Consider the following 6714-nt stretch of genomic DNA (forward strand, 5'->3'; position numbering starts at 1 on the left):
TCTGCCTGTGAACTGTCTCTTGGTGTCCTTTGTGGAGCAGAAGTCCTCAATTATGATGTAACCAAAGTAATAGATTTTTATCCTTAAGAATTTGTCCCTAGTCCCCAGATCCTGAAGTTATCCTTTTACATTCTGTTCTTTCTTTGAATATAGTTTTATCTTCCATCTTTGGGTCTTTAATCCCTCCAGAGTCCACTATGAATGTGGGTATTATGTAGGCACCTGATTTTGTTCCCTTTTCCTCTGTATTATGAACCAGCTTTCCCTGTTTGTCTTGAACTCTCGGTTTCTGCTCTCATCATTGTCTTAAGATGCCACATCTGCAGAGCACCATCGACCTCTTAATAGTCTCATTCTATGAGTTTTTTAAAAACCACTGTTCATCTTGTCCTCCGTGCAGTTCTAGGCACTTTGGACCACTTCTGGAAGCTCTGTGTGCATGCCCTTTCTAAACTTTTTATTCTTGTCTGCTTTTTTTTTTATCTCTTCCTCCTCTTTCATCCCGAGGGCTTTGCTGGCTTAACTTTCTCTTGCAGCTCTTAACAATGGGTGTAATTTAAGGCTCTATCCTTGTCTTTATTTTTATCCCTTGTAATTCCATCTTCTTTGAGAAATTCATCCATTTTTCAAGATTTCAATACCTCCAGGTGAGTGATTGCCCTACCAGCAAATCCAGCCCTGACCTCTCTTGTGAATGCCAGTGACCAATTTCAAACTCAAAATTGAACATGATTCAATATGTCTAAATTCAAATTAATCTTAACCGTGAAAGTAATTGTATACGATTGGCCTGTATTTTATACATTCCCAAATCCTCCAATATTCTAGCACAGTACCTTCCATAAACCAGATGTTCAATATATACTGTATTTTTTCAATGAATGAGATCTTATATGTTCAGCCATATTAAAACTCAAAGTTGAATTTTTTGGTTCAAATATTCGTGGTTCAGGAGATCACTTACCATTCCCGAGCGAAGTTTAGCTATTAGCTTTCTCCTTCCTTTGGAAGGGAGTGGCTGTCTCCTGGTTGGTCACGCCCAACTGTCCTCAGTGCTCCTCTCACTGAGATAGACTAGGGAGGGAGGAGCAGGGTCGGCACTGGCCAGAGCCATAGTCCCTGAGCTATCCTGGAAAGATCATAGTTTTGGAGTCAGAAAGACCTGCCTTGAAATTCCATATCCTTCACTTATGAGGGCCTAGTTTTCTTATCGATAAAAGGGCGTAAGAAGGGTCAACCCAGATGGCTACGAGAGAATAAAAGAAACAACACATGCCAGGTGCCCAACAGGTGCTAAAAAGAACTGGGGGTCCCCTTCCCTTCTCCCTCTTTGCATCCCTCTCCAGCATTCAGCTGAAAGCTGAAGACAGAAGAGCTCTCAGGATAAACGGTCCCATTATGAGCGCCCTGCACGACCAAAGTCAGACGGGAGGTCTCCTTAATCTGCACGGCATCCCCATGCCTCTGTAAAGTAGGTTGAGGGGGGACTACAGTCGTCTCCCCTTTACACTTTAAGAATTGGAAGTGTCAAAATCCCAAGAGCATCAAATAAGCACTTTCCAGTTGACAGCAGCTCAGAACTCAGACTGTTGTGCAGGGAGCTCAGTGTTAACTTTTCAGCTGGCCAATGAAGGCGATAGTGTCAAACTCTCCATCCACCGTGATCCTGCTAACTGACCAGGGCGGCACATTCAAGTCTCTGCAGGGATGAGATTGAAAGTCCCCACAAGCATCCCCAGTTTGCCTTGGGAACCCTTCCAGACCCCTCCTTGTTTTTCCACCCTGCTTCCTCCTTACTCGTAAATTTCTTGGTCTTCAACTCTCTTTGTTTTGGCTTCATACTATGGTTCGTATCCTCCACCCATGTCTTTGCTGGATGGCCCTCTGGGCTTGACTCACTCTTCTGGCTCTCAACAGCCACACCGATCCAAGCCATTGCTCTCGGTCTTCGTCCTTCGGTCTCCCACACAGCTCCCATGGGTAAGGAGCGGCCCGTCTGTCGGATCCGCTGGATGTGCCCCACCCCACACCAGGACCACAAGGGTCGTGGTGGCCTGCCAGCTTCAAGGTGGCAGAATAAAGACTTTGCTGCCCCCCACTTTTAAAAACCACGCCAAAACAAACAGCCCAAAGCAATGCAAACAAATGTATTATTTATTAAAGCAGAAGAAAACAGAAACCCCTGATCACACTCCATGAAATGGAGAGAGGAAGGGCAAATCACTCCAGGTGAGTCTGAGGACCACCAGGCTAGACCTTAAAGACATTAGGGCAGCGGTTCTCAACCTGTGAGTCTCGACCCCTTTGGCAGTCGAACGACCCTTTCACAGGGGTCGCCTAAGACCAATCTGCATATCAGATATTTACATGACGATTCATCACAGTAGCAACATTACAGTGATGAAGTAGCAACGAAAATCATTTTATGGTTGGGTCACAACATGAGGAACTGTATTTAAAGGGCCAGAAGGTTGAGAACCACTGCATTAGAGGATTCATCTTATGCATTTCTTTACCCCCAGAGCTTAGCACAGGACTGTCAAGTCAAATCCTCATTCAATACTTCCTGAATGGATTACGTCACTTTATACGGATCACATAACATATACTATATGTAATATTATCAGCATGTGAAGACATTTTTTACCGAAAGGAGACCTGTTAGAAATGTTTACTACATTGCTAATGGAGTGGCCATTGTTTCTATGAGAGAGAGCAGGCCCTTCGAAGCCCCTACACTGAGGAAGGGAACTCTAAGCATCACCCTTGCCCTAATGTTTAGCATTTCATTGCTTCAGATACTTCTAAAAATTCACAAAATCTGCTCTTTCCTTAGCTCAGTTTTTGTTTTTCGTTATTTTAATGTGAACTTGATTCCTATGGAGGTCAGGAGTTGATAATGACGTTCAGCCCTTTGCAATTATTCGTAAGGAACCAGGTAACAGCACTGACATTTAATATTTAATTGTTTTTGATCAGCATTAATTAGTTACAGATGTACACCAGATTCCCATTTAATTAAATGCTCTTGGGAACATATTGTGGACTCAGGGATTCTAACCACATCAAAAAGTAAATGTTCAACTTTAAAAGTTAGGCCCTAGAGACCCAGGCATCCATGGAGAGGAAATTCCAGATGTCTAGCATTCTCCCTCTTTGCTCAGAAAGAAACCTCCTACTTGCAGCCCCCTGGAATCGAAACGCTTCGTGTTTCTGCCGGGAACTTCCAGGCGGTGGCCATCTCTTCTCTTCTTCTCACATCATCAGTGTTGCCCTCTCTACTGAATCATTCCCGTGCGCATACAAACATGAGTAATGTCTCCCATCCACAAAACCCGCTATGGACTCCTCTCCTTCTCAAGCTATTGTCCCTTTCCTCTGTCCCTCTTCGGAGAAACACTCCTTGGAAAGGCTGTGTACACTTGCTGTCTCCAATCTTTCTCTTCCAAGTCTCTCTCAGACCCACTGTCTTCAGACTTTGGCTCTGACCCCTTCTAGGAAACTGTCCTTGTCCGTGTAACCAAAATAACTTCGATGCTAAATCCAATGGCCAATTCTCCATGTTCATTTGACCCAGTTCATCGTGTTCTCTTTCATGAAACATTTTCTTCATTTGGCTTCCAGGAAGCCATTTTTATTTTTGGTTTTCCTCCCACACATGATCATTCCTTCTCATTCTCCTTTGCTGATTCATCCTCCTCTCCCCAGCCTCTAAATGTTAGCATGTCACCAGGCTCAGTCCTTGGTGTCTAACTTTCTCCTTTGGCCATACTCATCCCATAGGTGAGCTTACAGAAGCATATATATGCATTGAACTCCCCATTTTTATCTCCAGTACTGACCTCTCCCCTGCTTACTCTGCATTTCCACTTGAAGGTTGGCTAAACCTGGGTTCCTTAGAAATCAGAGCCTGAGGCAACGCTCAGACATGGGCATACTCTATTTAAGAGGTGCGATTGCAGGGCAGAAAAGGAGGGAAGAGGGAAATCAGTCAGGGAACGAGGGAGAGCAAACACAAGGGGTACGTTATTAACCTAGTCATAGATTCACAAGAAAACACAGCTGGTGGCCAGGTCACCTGGGAACATCTCCAGAGGGCGAGGGTAGGATAGGGGGGACAACGGAGCTTTGGTGCTGCCTCTTGGGAAGGAGAAGGTATATTTCTGGCCTGTGGAAGGAAAATAGAATCCCTCTGTTGTTCCTTTTCATCTCTTCTCTCAATGATAAAAGTTTACTTCTGCATCTCTGGGTTGTAGTCTGTGACCTTTTTAGGCTCCTTAGAGATGCCAGTTCCCCCAGCTCTGGTTCAGAACGTAACCTGGGCTCAGAAATGTTGGAAGGATCCATAGCCTGTGTGTCTGATCACTTGGGTCCGGTGCCTGGAGCTTTTGTATAATGGAGGTGAGCTAGAGCCTGGCCTTCACCTGAGGGAGGCTGAGGCAGCTGGTGGTCTTATCAGGAGACCATTAATTGTGGTGGCCAGGGCGCCTCTTTGAGTAGGTAGTCAAGGGGGTTAGGAGGAGAGGGGGTTGAGGAAATATGGGGCAACACATAAATTGGGTCTACTAGGCAGCTCCAACCTTAACCTAGCCAACATTGACATCCTAATTCTGTTCTCCCATGCAAACTTCTTTCTCCATTTTTACCATCTCACTGTTACTCCCATCTTTCTGTTTGCCCACACCACACATCTGAGAACCATTCTTAACTCCTTTATTTTTCCCCGCCTCAAACCCCACATCTCATCTTTCAGCAAATCCCATAAGTTCTACCTTCAGAAGATATCCAGAAGCCACCCTCTTCTCACTGCCTCCTTTTCCATCATTCTTAGGTGACTGGAATAGTCTTCTTACCTAGCTCTCTGCCTTTGCCTCTGTCCCAACATTCTCAGTACAATGGGCAGAGTTGTCCTTTTCAAACACAAGTGAGAGGTGTCACTCCTCCTCTCAAAACCCTCTACTGTCTTCCCATCTCACTCAGAGTAAAATGAGAGTCTTTTCCATGGCCTACACGGTTCTATACCATCTGCTTCCGCCACCCCTCTGACTTCATCTCCTGTTTGCACACTCTGTTCCAGTCATGCTGTGCCTCTACAGGGCCAAGCAGACCCCCACTGCACCCCCTGAGCCTTTGTACTTGCTCCTTGTACCTATAAAACTCTCCCTTCAATGATCTGTATGGCTTGTTTTCTCAGTCCTTCAGAGCCTTTAACCTCTACTAGTATTTCTACTTCTTTTCAGCTAGAGAAGGCTCCATGGAGGAGAAAAGGGGCTGAAAAAGGAAAAGATAAGGAAAACAGAAGGAAGGAGTGGCCTCTTCAGGAGCTTGTTGGGAAACCCAACACAATTGCAGGAATGGTTTGGCCAACAGGGAGACCTTATATATGGGAGAGGAACAAAAGACTTGAAGGGGGCGTGAAACCGTTCTCAAAGGCTTTGAATGTTCATGAAGGAACTAAGTGATTTTTCCATAGGCATAGGCATCCAACTGAGAATCAGAGTCAGTTCATTCATGTTTCCACTGAAAAATGTCTTCCAACCAGGGCCTCTGAACCAGTGTTTGTCCTGGTGGTCTAACCATGTCCATAAAGGAAGCAAGAAAAACCAGCAGTGACAAAGGAGCAACAGAGCTCAGAAAAGTGTCCCTGAGAAGAATTTTCCAGTGAAAGTTGATGGGAGAAGATGGTCTTCCCCAGAGCCACTGTTTGGGAGCTTCCATAGCCAACTGCGGGTTGGAAATGGGCTTTCAAAACCAACCCAACAGGAAGAACAGGGGCAGGTCGGTGTTCTCTTTTGATACCCTTGGCTCAGGCCTACCTGGCTCAACCTCTCAGATCTCTTGATAACCAAGGTTGTGAGGTCAAAGAGGTCAGTGAATGTGGGCGCCACTGCCCTCTGCTGGAGGGACTGGCATCCTCCCCAAGACCTGTGTTTGGCTCCAAGTCAATAGTTCTTAACCTTCTTTGAATTCTGGGTTCCTCTAAGAGTCTGAGGAAAGCTATGGACTCAAGGAAGAAAAAAAGATAGGCACTCATACATAAATATTTATATAGCGTTTCAAGGTTTCATGGAAAGACCCTCTGAAACCCGCCCACCAACTTCCCAGATAAAGGTGTGACTTTAGATTAGAAGCAGACAGATGTAAGTGCCAGTTCCGGGCTAAAACACCCATGTCTTCTGTAAGACAGAAATTAAGAAGAGGTTACCTAGCATATTTTCTGCCAAGAATGCCTCCCCCCAACCTTGGATCCCATATTTAGAAATATTTTCTCTACCAAACAAATTGCACTGACCAAGAAATCCTTATTTATTTATTTATTTTTATCAACCAGACAGATGGGCAAGTGATAGCCAGTAACCTCATTATGGCTGAGTTCATCTAATCCAGGTAAAAATCAAAGCTAACTTGACATTAAATTAGCCAGGAGAGCTGTATTGTGAACAAATGCATGGTTTTGGTTGGCCTTTGAAATATTAATACTCCAGCTCTGATTATTATACTTGCACCAACTCTCACTCACACCAACTCTCACTCTCAAGCTCCCATGCTTAAATCATTCAGTGAAGCTATTTTTCTCAAACTCATGCTCTTTCACAAATCCATGTACCCAGAGTTTGAGTGTACCTTCAACTGCAGGTAAATGCAGAAAATGTGGCTTCCAATGCACTTTCTAAGCATTCCCTCAGACTCAAACTCTCTCTAAGGTCAATTCAA

The sequence above is a fragment of the Myotis myotis genome, unplaced genomic scaffold (assembly GCF_014108235.1).
Source record: "Myotis myotis isolate mMyoMyo1 unplaced genomic scaffold, mMyoMyo1.p scaffold_m19_p_2, whole genome shotgun sequence".
Lineage (NCBI taxonomy): Eukaryota > Metazoa > Chordata > Mammalia > Chiroptera > Vespertilionidae > Myotis > Myotis myotis.